General features: G+C 48.3%; 17 non-coding genes across 17 annotated transcripts; all 17 read right to left on the bottom strand.

The window, feature by feature from the left end:
* Nucleotides 1–1,123: 1,123 nt before the first annotated feature.
* On the bottom strand, nt 1,124–1,195 carry TRNAQ-CUG (transfer RNA glutamine (anticodon CUG)). Its single transcript has one exon. It is a non-coding gene; the product is annotated as a tRNA-Gln (tRNA).
* A 7-nt stretch (nt 1,196–1,202) lies between these two features.
* Nucleotides 1,203–1,274, bottom strand: TRNAE-CUC (transfer RNA glutamic acid (anticodon CUC)). Its single transcript has one exon. It is a non-coding gene; the product is annotated as a tRNA-Glu (tRNA).
* Nucleotides 1,275–1,349: 75 nt separating this feature from the next.
* On the bottom strand, nt 1,350–1,421 carry TRNAQ-CUG (transfer RNA glutamine (anticodon CUG)). The gene has a single exon. It is a non-coding gene; the product is annotated as a tRNA-Gln (tRNA).
* Nucleotides 1,422–1,428: 7 nt separating this feature from the next.
* TRNAE-CUC (transfer RNA glutamic acid (anticodon CUC)) lies at nt 1,429–1,500 on the bottom strand. The gene has a single exon. It is a non-coding gene; the product is annotated as a tRNA-Glu (tRNA).
* Nucleotides 1,501–1,575: 75 nt separating this feature from the next.
* Nucleotides 1,576–1,647, bottom strand: TRNAQ-CUG (transfer RNA glutamine (anticodon CUG)). Its single transcript has one exon. It is a non-coding gene; the product is annotated as a tRNA-Gln (tRNA).
* A 7-nt stretch (nt 1,648–1,654) lies between these two features.
* On the bottom strand, nt 1,655–1,726 carry TRNAE-CUC (transfer RNA glutamic acid (anticodon CUC)). Its single transcript has one exon. It is a non-coding gene; the product is annotated as a tRNA-Glu (tRNA).
* Nucleotides 1,727–1,801: 75 nt separating this feature from the next.
* On the bottom strand, nt 1,802–1,873 carry TRNAQ-CUG (transfer RNA glutamine (anticodon CUG)). Its single transcript has one exon. It is a non-coding gene; the product is annotated as a tRNA-Gln (tRNA).
* A 7-nt stretch (nt 1,874–1,880) lies between these two features.
* TRNAE-CUC (transfer RNA glutamic acid (anticodon CUC)) lies at nt 1,881–1,952 on the bottom strand. The gene has a single exon. It is a non-coding gene; the product is annotated as a tRNA-Glu (tRNA).
* A 75-nt stretch (nt 1,953–2,027) lies between these two features.
* TRNAQ-CUG (transfer RNA glutamine (anticodon CUG)) lies at nt 2,028–2,099 on the bottom strand. The gene has a single exon. It is a non-coding gene; the product is annotated as a tRNA-Gln (tRNA).
* A 1,277-nt stretch (nt 2,100–3,376) lies between these two features.
* TRNAE-CUC (transfer RNA glutamic acid (anticodon CUC)) lies at nt 3,377–3,448 on the bottom strand. Its single transcript has one exon. It is a non-coding gene; the product is annotated as a tRNA-Glu (tRNA).
* A 5,065-nt stretch (nt 3,449–8,513) lies between these two features.
* On the bottom strand, nt 8,514–8,585 carry TRNAQ-CUG (transfer RNA glutamine (anticodon CUG)). Its single transcript has one exon. It is a non-coding gene; the product is annotated as a tRNA-Gln (tRNA).
* Nucleotides 8,586–8,592: 7 nt separating this feature from the next.
* On the bottom strand, nt 8,593–8,664 carry TRNAE-CUC (transfer RNA glutamic acid (anticodon CUC)). The gene has a single exon. It is a non-coding gene; the product is annotated as a tRNA-Glu (tRNA).
* A 71-nt stretch (nt 8,665–8,735) lies between these two features.
* TRNAQ-CUG (transfer RNA glutamine (anticodon CUG)) lies at nt 8,736–8,807 on the bottom strand. Its single transcript has one exon. It is a non-coding gene; the product is annotated as a tRNA-Gln (tRNA).
* A 7-nt stretch (nt 8,808–8,814) lies between these two features.
* On the bottom strand, nt 8,815–8,886 carry TRNAE-CUC (transfer RNA glutamic acid (anticodon CUC)). Its single transcript has one exon. It is a non-coding gene; the product is annotated as a tRNA-Glu (tRNA).
* Nucleotides 8,887–9,020: 134 nt separating this feature from the next.
* Nucleotides 9,021–9,092, bottom strand: TRNAE-CUC (transfer RNA glutamic acid (anticodon CUC)). The gene has a single exon. It is a non-coding gene; the product is annotated as a tRNA-Glu (tRNA).
* A 77-nt stretch (nt 9,093–9,169) lies between these two features.
* On the bottom strand, nt 9,170–9,241 carry TRNAQ-CUG (transfer RNA glutamine (anticodon CUG)). The gene has a single exon. It is a non-coding gene; the product is annotated as a tRNA-Gln (tRNA).
* Nucleotides 9,242–14,246: 5,005 nt separating this feature from the next.
* On the bottom strand, nt 14,247–14,318 carry TRNAQ-CUG (transfer RNA glutamine (anticodon CUG)). Its single transcript has one exon. It is a non-coding gene; the product is annotated as a tRNA-Gln (tRNA).
* Nucleotides 14,319–19,396: the final 5,078 nt, after the last annotated feature.

The raw sequence follows: 19,396 nt of genomic DNA, 5'->3' as shown, positions 1-19,396 counted from the left end.
TCCCTGTTCCTCACTGTGTTGCGTAGACGAGGCTGGGCTTGCACCACTGGCATTGCCGTTTTCTTTCGTGGGTGTCTCGGTCCCAGCGACATTCGATAACGGAACTATCAAATCTGATTCACAGTGTTCTTTAGGGGCAGGGGTCTTCTCAGAGGACTGTTCGTTCTGTTCTGCCTCCTCAGGGATTCCACTGCTCGCTTCCTCGGCGTCCACTGCGTCCATCAAGTGCTCGCCTGCCACTTCACTCGTCACGGGGCCTGCAACGTTGGCATACGTGCGTACACACTGGGACTCGTCATGGCCGTAGCGACGACACAGCCCGCAGCGCGGCACACGACACTCACGCCGTATATGACCTTTCCCGCGGCACTGGAGGCAAAGCGGGGCTCTGCCTGGGACGTGGACGAGTGCGACGTCCTCGGCGACCCGAAGCTGATGCGGTAGGTCCTCAATGGTAACGCCCACTTTGATCTTCACCGTGACCGTTCGCGTCGTTGAAGCCTTGTCGACACACCCTTGCACTTTCCACTTTTCTCTTGATATTTCGGTCACTTTTCCAAAAGCCTCAACGCCGCTCGCACATCATTGTCGTGCACGCCGTGAAGCAGCCAGAAAAGCTTCAACCTGATGCCTTGGTTACAGGGGTCAATGGCCACGCAGCGGTGCTCCTTCACTTCAAAAGCTTCGGCTTGCAAAATCTTCGCTTTCCCCTCTTCACCTTTAAACGTTACCGCCCATACGTGATTCATTTGATATGCCCCGAGGGCAACCACTTCCGGCAAAAATGAAAGACGAGCGAGGGAGTCTCGAAAGTGCTCCACACGGTACGGCCTGGCTTTTATGTCGCCATGCAAAAAAAAACGGTATGTAAAACACTCGAACCTGTAGGCAGATGCGGCAGAACCAGTTCATAATCCTTGGCAGGCCTTTCCGTACTCCTGATACCACGGCCCAGATGGGCCGCTGAATCCTCTCCTTGGGAGCACATGATACACACGTCGGTCACGCTCGGTGGCCGGAAGTAGAATCCACTAGACCACGCCGGAACGTGGCAGAGGATTGCAAGCGAGAGCACAAGAGAATGCAGATGCGTAATATAGCCAGAAAAAAAAAAAAGAGGCGCAGGTCTCACCGAGATTTGAACTCGGATCGCTGGATTCAGAGTCCAGAGTGCTAACCATTACACCATGAGACCGCCATCTTTCCGACGCCGGGAATCGAACCCGGGCCTCCTGGGTGAGAGCCAGGTATCCTAGCCACTAGACCACGCCGGAACGTGGCAGAGGATTGCAAGCGAGAGCACAAGAGAATGCAGATGCGTAACATAGCCAGAAAAAAAAAAGGGGCGCAGGTCTCACCGAGATTTGAACTCGGATCGCTGGATTCAGAGTCCAGAGTGCTAACCATTACACCATGAGACCGCCATCTTTCCGACGCCGGGAATCGAACCCGGGCCTCCTGGGTGAGAGCCAGGTATCCTAGCCACTAGACCACGCCGGAACGTGGCAGAGGATTGCAAGCGAGAGCACAAGAGAATGCAGATGCGTAACATAGCCAGAAAAAAAAAAGAGGCGCAGGTCTCACCGAGATTTGAACTCGGATCGCTGGATTCAGAGTCCAGAGTGCTAACCATTACACCATGAGACCGCCATCTTTCCGACACCGGGAATCGAACCCGGGCCTCCTGGGTGAGAGCCAGGTATCCTAGCCACTAGACCACGCCGGAACGTGGCAGAGGATTGCAAGCGAGAGCACAAGAGAATGCAGATGCGTAACATAGCCAGAAAAAAAAAAGAGGCGCAGGTCTCACCGAGATTTGAACTCGGATCGCTGGATTCAGAGTCCAGAGTGCTAACCATTACACCATGAGACCGCCATCTTTCCGACGCCGGGAATCGAACCCGGGCCTCCTGGGTGAGAGCCAGGTATCCTAGCCACTAGACCACGCCGGAACGTGGCAGAGGATTGCAAGCGAGAGCACAAGAGAATGCAGATGCGTAACATAGCCAGAAAAAAAAAAGAGGCGCAGGTCTCACCGAGATTTGAACTCGGATCGCTGGATTCAGAGTCCAGAGTGCTAACCATTACACCATGAGACTTTTTTTTTTTTTTTTCTTTATTGCCGTGAAACACAAAACAAAAATACACATGATAAAAAACGTCAACTACACTTGAGCTAACGCGTAAGTGGCTAAAATCTTTTCAAGTTCACTAACTCATCAAAGAGACAATGCCATTGTGGCGGATCCTGCTGCCTCATGAAAGTTTCACGTATATAAACAGCACTTTCAATAAAGTTTTCACGCGAAGATCGTGTATCTATATCTGCATGACGCACCTGCATTCGTGTTTTCCACAAACTATGGAGGCCAAGAAGCATAATTAAATCATAAGGTGCATCATCGTTCTGCACTGGTAGAAATCTTATACCGTAAGGAGTTAATGGAAGCTCCTTTTTAATTGTCCTTTGGAGGACGTCCCATAGAAAGACAGCATCCCAACACTGTAAGAAAACGTGTTCAATTGTTTCCGGTTTTTTGCACAACAGGCAATTTGTTGTCCATGGGACGAAGATACCTTTTTCATTCAGCCAGGTTTTAACAGGGAGCGTATTAGAGTGAAGTTTGAAAAGGAATGTTTTAGCTGATGGCCTCACGGGCATCTTCTTAACTCTTTTCAAAACGTCCTGCCCTGGGCCTCCACAGTGTAATGCCCGATAAAAAGGCACCGGCAGCATCACGTCAATGAGATCTTTATACAGTTTTTTTCTAGGAATGTTGTAAAGGTAATCAAAAGAAAACCGCACTTCAAGCAACTTGCACGAAAAAACAACCTCGCGCAGGTAGCCAGTCACAGTACCAGGCATGTTTTCACATGACACAATCCATTCAGGGAGCAGCCTCTGTAATCGCACTTGCATCACGGTTCTTAAAAAGGTATCTTTTTGATCACGGAGGAATATAAATCGCGAAACCACCTGACGCAAGAACAGATGTGCAAGGCCAAGCCCGCCCCTTTTAACAGAAATAAACAAATTCGTCCGGGCGGTTTTTTCCCATGTGGATGCCCAAATAAAAACAGCAAAAACGCGGTGCATTTTCTGAATTGAGGTTCGTGATACACACAACACATTCATGAGGTACCACAGCCTCGATATAAGAAAAACATTGCAAATAGAAGCGCGCGAAAATATTGAGAGTTGCCTTCCTTGCCAGGCATCCGCTTTTTCTTTCGCTCTGGATGTTTCTTCCATCCAGTGCACGTTGGGATCTTGATAACATTCTAAAGGCACGCCTAGATATCGTGTTGGGAGAGCAGACCATCGCAGCTTACAGAAGAAATCAGATGTCACGATTACACCATGAGACCGCCATCTTTCCGACGCCGGGAATCGAACCTGGGCCTCCTGGGTGAGAGCCAGGTATCCTAGCCACTAGACCACGCCGGATTTTTTTTTTTTCTTTATTGCCGTGAAACAGAAAACAAAAATACACATGATAAAACACGTCAACTACACTTGAGCTAACGCGTACGCGGCTAAAATCTTTTCAGGTTCACCAACTCATCAAATAGACATTGCCAATGTGGTGGATCCTGCTGCATCCTGAAAGTTTCGCGTATATACACCGCACTTTCAATGAAGTTTTCACGCGCAGATCGTCTATTTATATCTGCGTGACGCACCTGCATTCGTGTTTTCCACAAACTATGGAGACCAAGAAGCATAATTAAATCATAAGGTGCATCATCGTTCTGCACTGGTAGGAATCTGATTCCGTACGGAGTTAGGGGAAGTTCCTTTTTAATTGTCCTTTGGAGGACGTCCCACAGAAAAACAGCATCCCAACACTGTAAGAAGACGTGTTCAATTGTCTCCGGTGTTTTGCACAACAGGCAATTTGTTCTCCATGGGACGAAGATACCTTTTTCATTCAGCCAGGTTTTAACAGGGAGCGTATTAGAGTGAAGTTTGAAAAGGAACGTTTTAGCAGATGGCCTCACGGGCATCTTCTTTACTCTTTTCAAAACATCCTGCCCTGGGCCTCCACAGTGTATTTCCCTGTAAAAAGGCACCGGCAGCATCACGTCAATGAGATCTTTATACAGTTTTTTTCTGGGAACATTGAAAAGGTAATCAAAAGAAAACCGCACTTCCAGCAACTTGCACGAAAAAACAACTTCGCGCAGGTAGCCAGTCACAGTACCAGGCATGCTTTCACATGACACAATCCATTCAGGGAGCAGCCTCTGCAATCGCACTTGCATCACAGTTCTTAGAAAGGTATCTTTTTGATCACGCAGGAATATAAATCGCGAAACCACTTGTCGCAAGAACAAATGAGCAAGGCCAAGCCCGCCCCTTTTAACAGAAATAAACAAGTTCGTCCGGGCGGTTTTTTCCCATGTGGATGCCCAAATAAAAACAGCAAAAACGCGGTGCATTTTCTGAATTGAGGTTCGTGAGACACACAACACATTCATGAGGTACCACAGCCTTGAAATAAGAAAAACATTGCAAATGGAAGCGCGCGAAAACATTGAGAGTTGCCTTCCTTGCCACGCATTCGCTTTTTCTTTCGCTCTGGATGTTTCTTCCATCCAGTGCATGTTGGCATCTCGATAACAATCTAAAGGCACGCCTAGATATCGCGTTGGGAGAGCAGACCATCGCAGCTTACAGAAGAAATCAGGTGTCACGTCCCAATCACCGTGCCAAAACCCAGAGCTTCTCTCCCAATTGATCTTACATCCGGTTTGATCACAAAATGTTTGGACGACACCCGTAACTTCACAGATGCTCTTTCTAGTTGCACAAAACACTGCTATGTCATCAGCATATGCCAGCATTTTCACGTGTGCTGATTGCAGCTTGAACCCTAAAATGCGATCGCTATCAATGATAGCCAAGCAAAGTGGCTCTAAATACAGTGCAAAAAGCAGGGGTGAGAGTGGGCAGCCCTGCCTTACCGATGAACGTACTGCGATGCTGTCAGTCAGTTCACCATTCACTATAATACGGGTCGTGCAGTTCGCGTAAGCCATTTTAACACCCTCCACTATGACTTTTCCAAGGTTAGAATGCTCCAAAATGGAAAAAAGAATTTCGTGAGAAACACGGTCAAAGGCTTTCGCCAAATCTAACTGCATCATGGCTATCTGACCACCGAGTGCATCAACACATTCTAGTACGGTTCTTGCGACATGTATATTCGTGGCAATGGATCGACCCTTGATGCCGCACGTTTGATGAGATCCAACCAGTTTTTTTATTACGCTTTGCAGTCTTTTTGCTAAAACCTTCATATACACCTTGTAGTCAACATTGGTGAGGCTAATCGGTCGATATGACCCCACCAACAGTCGTTTTTCCGGATCATCTGTCTTGGGTATTAGCACAATGTGCGATGTAGCGAAAGACAATGGAACAGTATTACGTTCATAAGCTTCAGTGATTACATCGAGCATAAACTGAGCCGCATACTGCTGAAAAGTTTTAAAGAAGGCAGCGCTTAGACCATCCGGCCCAGGGGCCTTCCCAGGTGTCAGGTCATCTATTGCAGATTCTATCTCCTGCAACGTTATCGGTGTTTCTAGGCGCGCTTTACTTTCGTCATCCAGTGCAGGCATCAGTCTTAGAAAGTCTGTTTGAAAGCCGCCTACAGTCTCAAGCTTAGCGCTAAGCAGTTCTTCGAAGTGCTCTGCTACCGCATGCTGAATATCTTTAGCATCTTCTGTGATATGGCCGCCATACCTTATACTCCTAATTTCTTTCTGGCAGGCGTATCTTTTCTCGTCTGCTAGGGCTCGTTTTGTCGGCACTTCTCCAGCCCAAAGTTTTTCAGCCCTTGCACGTATGACAGCCGCTGTGTATCTTTCGCTGTCGATTGTTTCCAGCTCACTTTTAAGCTCTCGTATTTTACTGGCGAAATGCCCTGGCACAGTACTTTCCATGCTCAAAAAAAGAGCAAGTTGTTCATTCAGTTCTTTTTCTTTTTCTTTCTCTTTGTATCGCAGCTTACTACTCTTTTCTATTGCTTTCAATTTGACCCACTCTTTGAAGCTGTCCCATTCCGCTGCAAAACTTACTGGTCGCATAGCAAGACGATTTTCAAACTCTGTCTTAACTTCAGTAAGGAACTCTTCATCGGCAAGAAGTTTGGCATTCAGTTTCCATAGGTACCAGTTAAATCGCGATTTCTTTCCTTTGCGACCAAACACTGCACTCACGAGACAATGATCGCTGAAAGACACAGGTTTGACATCATATGCAGTACATAGGGAAACAAGATCTAACGAGGCATACACCATGTCCAATCTGGCATGGCTATCTCGCTGAAAGTGCGTGAACTCTGGCTGGTTTCCAGTGGAGAACACACTACCAACATCCTCAAGGCTATACTCATGTACAAGTGCATTCAACAGCTCGGAGCTCCTGTCTCTTCGAGGTTTACACTTGGCCGCTCGGTCCACAGCTGCGCACACACAGTTGTAGTCACCAAGTACAAGCAAGATTTTGTCGACCTTCAACCACAACTCAATAGACTGAAAAAACAATTCACGCTCACGCCCTGAATTGGGAGCATACACACACACAACACGCCAGCATAAATTAGAGTAGGTAAAATCGGCAACCAAAAGCCGACCACTTGGACAGGCAAAAACGGACTCTACGCTTACTCCCAGCGTGTTACGTATAAATAAAAGGCACCCACCCGATACACCAACAGAATGGCATACACACACATAAAAGTTTGTTTGAAAAGAAGCCACCATACGGTCAGTGCTTTCTTGGCTCTCAATCTTTGACTCTTGCACAGCTGCTATATCTATATCATTATCCACAAGGAGGCGACTGAGCTGGCATTGTCGCCTTCTCGCTCCCAGTCCTCTAACATTCAAAGTAGCTACGTGTAACGGCGAATTAAGCTTGAGAGTCATGTACTAGAGAGAGACGCCAGTACCGGCATGGTGCCTACCTTCATGGTTGCGTGGCCTCCGCTTCTGACAAACAGCGGCGTATGCATGCATGTAATGTCCTGCCAGCAGAATGTCGGGATGCATTCAAACGAAGTCCAAGCCCATTGTTTCATTTTTGCTAACACACGCACCACTTGGTTGTAGAAGGTTCGTGACGCTGGTCGGTAGGCAGCCGACCCACAAATCGTTCAGGTCTCCACAAAAACTACGGAGGCGGTTTCCCCGCCTGCCGCGTGTCAGCCGAGAAGTTCGGCTTCGGTCTTAACGTGGCTCTTCGGATGCCAGAAGTTTTCGGCGGCGGCTCACCACAAACACCGCCTGGCAGCTGAGTCTCCTCGACGCTATCCTCATGCGGACGTTTCGCGGCAATTAAGGCTGCTGTCTCCGGCCCAACCTCCATGGCATCAGTACAGGAAGGCTCAGTACTGAGATGATCCTCAGCGTCAGAAAATTTGGTTAAGTCTTCTGACCCTTCCTTTGACTCGCTTTCATGGTCCTGGGATGGAACGTTCAAGACATGCCGAGGTTCATTCTTTTCATTTGAGACCATCACCTTACCCTTTGTTAAAACCGTCATGGAAGGCGCGTCCTGTTTCGTTGACTGACCTCTAATGTCAGCAGCCTCCTCCGCATCCGCCTCGTCCATAATTAACTCGGACGAGTCTTCGCTGGTCCCAGGTCCGGCAATGCTAGCGTAGGTTCGTGCACACTGGTTGTCTTCATGCCCGAACCGTCGGCAGGTTCCGCAGCAAGGAACCCGGCACTCTTTGCGGATGTGACCCGTACTCCGGCAGCGTAGGCACAACGGGGGTCTGCCTGGCACAATGACGAGCGCGAGCTCACCGCTAACATTGAGCTGATGCGGCAGGTCGTCGAGCTTCATGCCAGCTTTCAGCTTCAGCGTGACGAGTCTAGTTGTAGAGCCCTTTTCCAGCATACCTTTAACACGCCAGCGCTCCCGGGAAACGTCTGACACCTTTCCGTACGGCGCAAATGCAGCACGAACATCTTCATCTGGCACGTTGTGAAGTAGCCAGTGAAGCTTGAGTCGCACGTCCTGGTTCGCCGGGTCAATCACCAAGCAGCGACCGTTTTTCACAGACAGCTCACCTACACTGACAATCTTGTTGACGGCTTCAGTATCCTTGAGAGTGACGGCCCAGACGTGGCTCATCCGATACGCCCCCATAGCGATAACATCGGGGATTAGCGAGTGTTGTGCTAAAGCATCCCGGAAATCTTCCACCCGGTACGGGCGGGCCCTGATATCGGCGTGCAAAAAAACGGTATTCAAAACAAACCGACCTGTTGGAAGTGCAGGCAAAACGACCTGGTAAGTGTTGTCCTTTTCAGCAGTCCTGTTACCGCGGCCTGACATAGCCGCTGAAGCCGCTCCTGAGGAGCCCTGCATCCTGCGTCCGTTCACTGGCGTGGCCGGAAGCAGAATCACTAGACCACGCCGGAACGTGGCAGAGGATTGCAAGCGAGAGCACAAGAGAATGCAGAAGCGTAACATAGAAAAAAAAAAGAGGCGCAGGTCTCACCGAGATTTGAACTCGGATCGCTGGATTCAGAGTCCAGAGTGCTAACCATTACACCATGAGACCGCCATCTTTCCGACGCCGGGAATCGAACCCGGGCCTCCTGGGTGAGAGCCAGGTATCCTAGCCACTAGACCACGCCGGAACGTGGCAGAGGATTGCAAGCGAGAGCACAAGAGAATGCAGATGCGTAACATAGAAAAAAAAAAGAGGCGCAGGTCTCACCGAGATTTGAACTCAGATCGCTGGATTCAGAGTCCAGAGTGCTAACCATTACACCATGAGACCGCCATCTTTCCGACGCCGGGAATCGAACCCGGGCCTCCTGGGTGAGAGCCAGGTATCCTAGCCACTAGACCACGCCGGAACGTGGCAGAGGATTGCAAGCGAGAGCACAAGAGAATGCAGATGCGTAACATAGAAAAAAAAAAGAGGCGCAGGTCTCGGATCGCTGGATTCAGAGTCCAGAGTGCTAACCATTACACCATCAGACCGCCATCTTTCCGACGCCGGGAATCGAACCCGGGCCTCCTGGGTGAGAGCCAGGTATCCTAGCCACTAGACCACGCCGGAACGTGGCAGAGGATTGCAAGCGAGAGCACAAGAGAATGCAGATGCGTAACATAGCCAGAAAAAAAAAAAGGGGGCGCAGGTCTCACCGAGATTTGAACTCGGATCGCTGGATTCAGAGTCCAGAGTGCTAACCATTACACCATGAGACTTTTTTTTTTCTTTATTACCGACTTGGCAACTACAAGGAACGATGAAAAGTCGCATGGAATTAAAAACACAAGTCCCTTTCTTACAGGTTTCTTGTGATAGAATGGATAAGGTGACATGAGCTTGTCCAAAACTGGCAGCAAATCCGGGGGTTCAGATTGCCCTCCGAAAACATCACGCGTGTACATTACACTTTCAACAAAGTATTGATGGGCTGGGTGTACGACAACATGCTCATGGCGAACATCCATCCGCGTTCTCCATATGCTGTGCATACACAAAACCATCAATAAATCACTGGGCACTTCGCCTGGCTGGGCGCATGGAAGGTAGCGTATTGCAAACGGCGTTATTGGTAAGTCCTTTTTAATAGTGCGCTGTAGCACGTCCCACAAAAAAACCGCATCGTGACAATCAAGGAAAATATGCTCTATGGTTTCCAGCTTTTTGCAAATTAAACAGTCAGCAGACCAAGGCACGAAAAGGCCTTTGCTTTCCAGCCATGGCTTCACCGGAAGAGTGCCGGTATGCAATTGAAAAAAGAAAGATTTAGCGGACGATCTGATGGGCATTTTTTTTCACTCTCTTCAACACGTCCCGCTCCGGACCCAAAGCATATACAGCGCGATAAAGAGGCACAGGTAAAAAGGTTTCCAATAAATCTTTGTACAGCCGTTTTCGCGTAACAGTACACATATACTCATTTGAAAATCTCGCCTTCACTATTTGGAAGGACGCGACAACTTCACGAAGAAAAACACTTAGAGCCATTGTCCCTGTAGACATAGTCGAAACTACATATTCCGGCAGTGAATCACGTAATCGCACTTGGATTACCGTTCTAAGAAAAACATCGCTTTGTTCGCGCAAAAAAAAGAACCTGGTTACAATCCGCTTTAAGTATAAATGTGACAATCCCAGTCCACCATTATGCACCGTATGAAACAGATTGCATCGACTGGTGCGCTCCCATGTGGAAGCCCACACAAACGTGGCAAATGCCCTATGCAGTTTTTGAACAGAGATTCTTGACATAGATAACACTTGCAGCATGTAAAAAATTTTTGCAAGTAGGAACATATTGCAAACGGTAGCTCTTGCGAACATAGAAAAGTTATGTCCTCCCCATTTGTTTGTTTGGGTTTTCACTTGCTCAACTTCCCCAGCCCAACATTCCTTGCTTTCACGGTAATGCTTTAGTGGCGCGCCAAGGTAATTGCCTGGCGTTGTTGTCCACTGCATACTGGAGAACAGTTCAGGCGTGTATTGCCAGTTTCCGTGCCAAAATCCTAAGCACTTTGCCCAACTAATTTCGCTTCCACTTGCAGTGCAAAAAGCAGTGGCTTCTTTTACAACTTCTTGCACGCTCTCATGGTCAGTACAAAAAACCGCAATATCGTCCGCGTATGCCAAAACCCGAACTTCACTTTGAAAAAATCTATAACCGCGTATGTTTGGCCTTGTAAGCAATCTTAGACAGTAAGGCTCCAGATAAAGCGCAAACAAAAGGGGAGACAGAGGACAGCCCTGCCTTACTGACGACTGAACAGGTATACGATCAGTTAACTGCTTATTCACGACCAGTCTCGCTGAACAGCACTCGTAAACCATTTTCACGCCATTTGTAATCACGGAACCAGCATTGACATACTCTAAAACAAAGAACAAAATTTCATGTACCACTTTATCAAATGCTTTGTGGAGGTCTAATTGCATCATGGCTACGTGGTCATGCATCGCGTCACAACATTCGAGTACACTCCTTGCTGCGTGTATGTTAGTAAAAATGGTCCTTCCTTTTATACCGCATGTCTGATATGGGCCTACAAGAGAAGTAATTACACGTTGGAGTCGTCGCCCTAATACTTTCATGAAAATTTTATAGTCAACATTCGTTAGACTTATAGGACGGTAACACGCTACAGACTGAAGCTTAACATGGTCATCTGTTTTCGGGATTAGTACAATGTGTGACATTCGAAAAGACGGAGGAGGTACGTTCTTTTCGTAGCATTCACTAATAACTCTTTCCAGTAAAACAACCATTTCAGTTGGAAAGGCCTTGTAAATGGCAGCACCAAGACCATCTGGTCCGGGTGACTTATTGGAATTTAATTCCCCGATAGCGGCCTCAATTTCCTCGGAAGTAATACTTGCTTCAAGTGTCTGCGCCACTTTGTCTTCTACTCTTGGCATCAGCGACAGAAAGTCTTTTCTGAAGCGTTCAATGTCCGGTGTTTTCAGGCTAAACAATTCGCTGTAAAATTCTACAAACGCCCGTTCAATCGTTTTATTTTTTCCGAGGTAACTACGTTCTGATAGCAGATTTCTTTTATCTCTTTTGACACTGCGTACCTTTTTTCGTCACTAAGTGCCCTTTTCGTGGGCGTCTCTCCGAGCCACAATTTTTCGCTGCGTGCCCTTATCACCGCACCGCGATACTTCTCTTCGTCTATCACCTCAAGTTTGGTTTTTATCTTTTTAATATCTTGGGCGAACAAGCCAGGCTTAACGCTCTCCATGCTAAGCATGTATTCAAGTGTGCTACGAAGTTCTTTTTCTTGTTCTCTTTCTTTACGTCGGAGAGTGCATGCTCGGTCAATAGCAGCTATCTTTATCTCGCACTTAAACTGCTCCCATGCTTGTATAAAATTAGAGTCATTTTGTAACATATGCTTAATATATTCTTTAACTTTAGTGGTAAACTCTTCATCCAGCAGCAGTTTTTCATTAAATTTCCATAGCTCCCAATTGAACTTTGTTGCCTTACTTTTCATGCCTAGAGTAATCATTACGAGGGACTGGTCACTAAAGCTCATGGGAAGTGTTTCATATTCCGAGCACAAGGGCACACAATCAATGGGAACATATATTCGGTCTAACCTTGCATGACAGCTACCTTGAAAGTGCGTGAACTTTGCTTGGCCTTCATGCGTCATTATACAGCCAGCATCTTCAAGCTCTGCCTCAATAACAATGTCAATAAGTAACTCTGCACTCTTGTCACGAAGGACACGGTCTGTTGTTCTATCTTCCGGTCTACAGACACAGTTGAAGTCTCCAAGCAGGAGAACACGCCTCTCATGTATTAGGAAGGATTTCATATAGTGAAAAAACTCTTCCCGCTCAAACGTTCTAGTCGGCGCATAAACGCAAATCACTCTCCAGTCCAATCCAGAAAAACTGAAATCACATATCAAAAGCCGACCACTCTCACACGAGAACACAGACTGCACACACTCTATGCAATTTCGAATGAAGATGGCACATCCCCCCGATCTTCCAACCGCATGACAAACGCAAACACTATATCTAGAACGATATATTTCAGCCATTTTCTCTGTTTGTTGTTCGCTTTCCATTTTGCTCTCTTGAACTGCTAGCACATCAATTTCATTTTCCAGCAGAATGCGGTTCAGCTGCAGTTGTCTCCGACGCGTTGACAGCCCCCTCACATTTAGCGTGGCTACGCGCAAGCTAGTGGTTAAATTGGTCGCCATCTCAAGAAATTATAAATCGCGAAACATATATCACTCACATCGCTTTTGCAGAAAGACAGCATTGCGGTTGATCTGTTGCATGGGATGACCATTCTTCCTTTTTGGCGAGTCCGTCCGTCGTTCCAAGCGCTGCTCCCGATCATGGACCGGGCTTGTAACGTCTCGACCGGAAAGGGTACCCCCGCTATGGCGGAGGCACAGGTGACACAGTTCTCCGGTCTGGGGGCACGTTTGGCCTTGGCTTGAAGGACGCCCGGCGAAGGGGGGCTGCCTTCAGTGGAGGCTCTCCGCTTTCCGCTCCTCCTTGGGTTGATTCCTCGTTGACACTGTCTTCGTGCACCCGCTTCACAGGCAAGGTAGAAGCAGCTGGCATCTCAGTTTCAGTGTCCCCCTGTACCTCACTGTGTTGCGTAGCCGAAGCTGGGCTTGCAGCACTGGCATTGCCGTCTTCTTTCGTGGGTGTCTCGGTCCCAGCAACATTCAGCAACGGAACAATCACATCTGACTCACAGTGCTCTTTAAGGGCAGGGGTCTTCTCAGAGGATTGTTCTTTCTGCACTGCATCCTCAGTGATTCCACTGCTAGCTTCCTCGGCGTCCACTGCGTCCATCAAGTGCTCGCCTGCCACTTCACTCGGCACAGGGCCTGCAACGTTGGCATACGTGCGCACACACTGCGACTCGTCATGGCAATAGCGACGACACAGCCCGCAGCGCGGCACACGACAATCCCGACGTATATGTCCTTTCCCCCGGCACCGGAGGCAAAGCGGGGCTCTGCCTGGGACGTGGACGAGTGCGACGTCCTCGGCGACCCGAAGCTGATGCGGCAGGTCCTCAATGGTTACGCCCACTTTCAGCTTCAGCGTGACCGTTCGAGTCGTTGAAGCCTTGTCGACACACCCTTGCACTTTCCACTTTTCTCTTGATATTTCGGTAACTTTTCCAAAAGCCGCCAACGCCGCACGCACGTCATCGTCGTGCACGCCGTGAAGCAGCCAGAAAAGTTTTAACCTGATGCCTTGGTTACAGGGGTCAATGACCACGCATCGGTGCTCCTTCACTTCGAAAGCTTCGGCTTGCAAAATCTTCGTTTTGCCCTCTTCACCTTTAAACGTTACCGCCCATACGTGATTCATTTGATATGCCCCGAGGGCAACCACTTCCGGCAAAAGTGAAAGACGAGCGAGGGAGTCTCGAAAGTGCTCCACACGGTACGGCCTGGCTTTTATGTCGCCATGCAAAAAAACAGTATGCAAAACACTCGAACCTGTAGGCAGATGCGGTAGAACCAGTTCATAATCCTTGGCAGGCCTTTCCGTACTCCTGATACCACGGCCCAGCTGGGCCGCTGAATCCGCTCCTTGGGAGCCCATGATGAACACGTCCGTCACGCTCGGTGGCCGGAAGTAGAATCCACTAGACCACGCCGGAACGTGGCAGAGGATTGCAAGCGAGAGCACCAGAGAATGCAGATGCGTAACATAGCCAGAAAAAAAAAGAGCCGCAGGTCTCACCGAGATTTGAACTCGGATCGCTGGATTCAGAGTCCAGAGTGCTAACCATTACACCATGAGACCGCCATCTTTCCGACGCCGGGAATCGAACCCGGGCCTCCTGGGTGAGAGCCAGGTATCCTAGCCACTTTTTTTTTTTCTTTATTGCCGTGAAACACAAAACAAAAATACACATGATAAAAAACGTCAACTACACTTGAGCTAACGCGTAAGTGGCTAAAATCTTTTCAAGTTCACTAACTCATCAAAGAGACAATGCCATTGTGGCGGATCCTGCTGCCTCATGAAAGTTTCACGTATATAAACAGCACTTTCAATAAAGTTTTCACGCGAAGATCGTGTATCTATATCTCCATGACGCACCTGCATTCGTGTTTTCCACAAACTATGGAGGCCAAGAAGCATAATTAAATCATAAGGTGCATCATCGTTCTGCACTGGTAGAAATCTTATACCGTAAGGAGTTAATGGAAGCTCCTTTTTAATTGTCCTTTGGAGGACGTCCCATAGAAAGACAGCATCCCAACACTGTAAGAAAACGTGTTCAATTGTTTCCGGTTTTTTGCACAACAGGCAATTTGTTGTCCATGGGACGAAGATACCTTTTTCATTCAGCCAAGTTTTAACAGGGAGCGTATTAGAGTGAAGTTTGAAAAGGAATGTTTTAGCTGATGGCCTCACGGGCATCTTCTTAACTCTTTTCAAAACGTCCTGCCCTGGGCCTCCACAGTGTAATGCCCGATAAAAAGGCACCGGCAGCATCACGTCAATGAGATCTTTATACAGTTTTTTTCTAGGAATTTTTTAAAGGTAATCAAAAGAAAACCGCACTTCAAGCAACTTGCACGAAAAAACAACCTCGCGCAGGTAGCCAGTCACAGTACCAGGCATGTTTTCACATGACACAATCCATTCAGGGAGCAGCCTCTGTAATCGCACTTGCATCACGGTTCTTAAAAAGGTATCTTTTTGATCACGGAGGAATATAAATCGCGAAACCACCTGACGCAAGAACAGATGTGCAAGGCCAAGCCAGCCCCTTTTAACAGAAATAAACAAATTCGTCCGGGCGGTTTTTTCCCATGTGGATGCCCAAATAAAAACAGCAAAAACGCGGTGCATTTTCTGAATTGAGGTTCGTGATACACACAACACATTCATGAGGTACCACAGCCTCGAAATAAGAAAAACATTGCAAATAGAAGCGCGCGAAAATATTGAGAGTTGCCTTCCTTGCCAGGCATCCGCTTTTTCTTTCGCTCTGGATGTTTCTTCCATCCAGTGCACGTTGGGATCTTGATAACATTCTAAAGGCACGCCTAGATATCGTGTTGGGAGAGCAGACCATCGCAGCTTACAGAAGAAATCAGGTGTCACGTCCCAATCACCGTGCCAAAACCCAGAGCTTTTCTCCCAATTGATCTTACATCCCGTTTGATCACAAAATGTTTGGACGACACTCGTGGCTTCACAAATGCTCTTTCTAGTTGCACAAAACACTGCTATGTCATCGGCATATGCTAGCATTTTCACGTGTGCTGATTGCAGCTTGAACCCTAAAATGCGATCGCTATCAATGATAGCCAAGCAAAGTGGCTCTAAATACAGTGCAAACAGCAGGGGTGAGAGTGGGCAGCCCTGCCTTACCGATGAACGTACTGCGATGCTGTCAGTCAGTTCACCATTCACTATAATACGGGTCGTGCAGTTCGCATACGCCATTTTAACACCCTCCACTATGACGTCACCAAGGTTAGAATGTTCCAAAATGGAAAACAGAATTTCGTGAGAAACACGGTCAAAGGCTTTCGCCAAATCTAACTGCATCATGGCTATCTGACCACCGAGTGCATCAACACATTCTAGTACGGTTCTTGCGACATGTATATTCGTGGCAATGGATCGACCCTTGATGCCGCACGTTTGATGAGACCCAACCAATTTCTTTATTACGCTTTGCAGTCGTTTTGCTAAAACCTTCATGTACACCTTGTAGTCAACATTGGTGAGGCTAATCGGTCGATATGACCCCACCAACAGACGTTTCTCCGGATCATCTGTCTTGGGTATTAGAACAATGTGCGATGTAGAGAAAGACAATGGGACAGTATTACGTTCATAAGCTTCAGTGATTACACAGAACAAAAACTGAGCCGCATACTGCTGAAACGTTTTAAAGAAGGCAGCGCTTAGGCCATCCGGCCCAGGGGCCTTCCCAGTTGTCAGGTCATCTATTGCAGATACTATCTCCTGCAACGTTATCGGTGTTTCTAGGCGCGCTTTACTTTCGTCATCCAGTGCAGGCATCAGTCTCAGAAAATCTGTTTGAAAGCCGCCTACAGTCTGAGGCTTAGCGCTAAGCAGTTCTTCGAAGTGCTCTGCTACCGCACGCTGAATATCTTTAGCATCTTCTGTGATATGGCCGGCATACCTTATACTCCTTATTTCTTTCTGGCAGGCGTATCTTTTCTCGTCTGCTAGCGCTCGTTTTGTCGGAACTTCTCCAGCCCAAAGTTTTTCAGCCCTTGCACGTATGACAGCCGCTGTGTATCTTTCGCTGTCGATTGTTTCCAACTGACTTTTTATCTCTCGTATTTTACTGGCGAAATGCCCTGGCACTGAACTTTCCATGCTCAAAAAAAACTGGAGTTGTTCATTCAGTTCTTTTTCTTTTTCTTTCTCTTTATGCCGCACCTTACTGCTCTTTTCTATGGATTTCAATTTGACCCACTCTTTGAAGCTGTCCCATTCCTCTGCAAAACTTACTGGTCGCATAGCAAGACGATTTTCAAACTCGGTCTTAACTTCCGTAAGGAACTCTTCATCGGCAAGAAGTTTGGCATTCATTTTCCATAGGTACCAGTTAAAGCGCGATTTCTTTCCTTTGCGACCAAACACTGCACTCACGAGACAATGATCGCTGAAAGACACAGGTTTGACCTCATATGCAGTACATAGGGAAACAAGATCTACCGAGGCATACACCCTGTCCAATCTAGCATGGCTGTCACGCTGAAAGTGCGTGAACTCTGGCTGGTTTCCAGTGGAGAACACACTACCAACATCCTCAAGGCCATACTCATGCACAAGTGCATTCAACAGCTCGGAGCTTCTGTCTCTTCGAGGATTACACTTCGCCGCTCGGTCCACAGCTGCGCACACACAGTTGTAGTCACCAAGTACAAGCAAGATTTTGTCAGTCTTCAGCCACACCTCAATAGACTCAAAAAACAATTCACGCTCACATCCTGAATTGGGAGCATACACACACACAACACGCCAGCATAAATTAGAGTAGGTAAAATCGGTAACCAAAAGCCGACCGCTTGGACAGGCAAAAACGGACTCTACGCTTACTCCCAGCGTGTTGCGTATAAATAAAAGGCATCCACCCGATACACCAACAGAATGGCATACACACACATAAAAGTTTGTTTGGAAAGAAGCCACCATACGGTCAGTGCTTTCTTGGCTCTCAATCTTTGACTCTTGCACAGCTGCTATATCTATATCATTATCCAAAAGGAGGCGACTGAGTTGGCATTGTCGCCTTCTCGCTCCCAGTCCTCTGACATTCAAAGTAGCTACATGTAACGGCGAATTAAGCTTGAAAGTCATGTATTAGAGAGAGACGCCCGTACCCGCATGGTGCCTACCTTCATGGTTGCATGGCTTCTGCTTCTGACGAACAGCGGCGTATGTATGCATGTAATGTCCTCCCAGCAGAATGTCGGGATGCATTCAAACGAAGTCCAAGCACATTGTTTCATTTTTGCTCACCCACGCACCACTTGGTTGCAGAAGGTTCCTGACGCTGGTCGGTAGGCAGCCGACCCACAAATCGTTCAGGGCACCACAAAAACTACGGAGGCGGTTTCCCCGCCTGCCGCGTGTCGGCCGAGAAGTTCGGCTTCGGTCTTAACGTGGCTCTTCGGATGCCAGAAGTTTTCGGCGGCGGCTCACCACAAACACCGCCTGGCAGCTGAGTCTCCTCCACGCTTTCCTCATGCGGATGTTTCGCGGCAATTAAGGCTGCTGTCTCCGGCCCAACCTCCATGGCATCAGTAAAGGAAGGCTCAGTACTGAGATGGTCCTCAGCGTCGGAAAATTTGGCTACGTCTTCTGACACTTCCTTTGATGCGCTTTCATGGTCCTGGGATGGTTCGTTCAAGACATGCCGAGGTTCATTCTTTTCATTTGAGACCGTCACCTTATTCTTTGATAAAACCGTCATGGAAGGCGCGTCCTGTTTCGTTGACTGGCCTCTAATGTCAGCAGCCTCCTCCGCATCCGCCTCATCCATAATTAACTCGGACGAGTCTTCGCTGGTCCCAGGTCCGGCAATGCTAGCGTAGGTTCGTGCACACTGGCTGTCTTCATGCCCGAACCGTCGATAGGTTCCGCAGCGAGGAACCCGGCACTCTTTGCGGATGTGACCCGTACCCCGGCAGCGTAGGCACAACGGGGGTCTGCCTGGCACAATGACGAGCGCGAGCTCACCGCTAACATTCAACTGATGCGGCAGGTCGTCGAGCTTCATGCCAGCTTTCAGCTTCAGCGTTACGAGTCTAGTTGTAGAGCCCTTTTCTAGCATACCTTTAACACGCCAACGCTCCCGGGAAACTTCCGACACCTTTCCGTAAGGCGCAAATGCAGCACGAACATCTTCATCTGGCACGTTGTGTAGTAGCCAGTGAAGCTTGAGTCGCACGTCCTGGTTCGCCGGGTCAATCAGCAAACAGCGAGCGTTTTTCACAGACAGCTCACCTACACTGACAATCTTGTTGACGGCTTCAGTATCCTTGAGAGTGACGGCCCAGACGTGGCTCATCCGATACGCCCCCATAGCGATAACATCGGGGATTAGCGAGTGTTGTGCTAAAGCATCCCGGAAATCTTCCACCCGGTACGGGCGGGCCCTGATATCGGCGTGCAAAAAAACGGTATTCAAAACAAACCGACCTGTTGGAAGTGCAGGCAAAACGACCTGGTAAGTGTTGTCCTGTTCAGCAGTCCTGTTACCGCGGCCTGACATGGCCGCTGAAGCCGCTCCTGAGGAGCCCTGCATCCTGCGTCCGTTCACTGGCGTGGCCGGAAGCAGAATCCAGGTATCCTAGCCACTAGACCACGCCGGAACGTGG

The sequence above is a fragment of the Amblyomma maculatum genome, chromosome 1 (genome assembly GCF_055883805.1).
Source record: "Amblyomma maculatum isolate TAMU_Amacu chromosome 1, ASM5588380v1, whole genome shotgun sequence".
Lineage (NCBI taxonomy): Eukaryota > Metazoa > Arthropoda > Arachnida > Ixodida > Ixodidae > Amblyomma > Amblyomma maculatum.
This window is presented reverse-complemented; position numbering and strand designations above follow the sequence as displayed.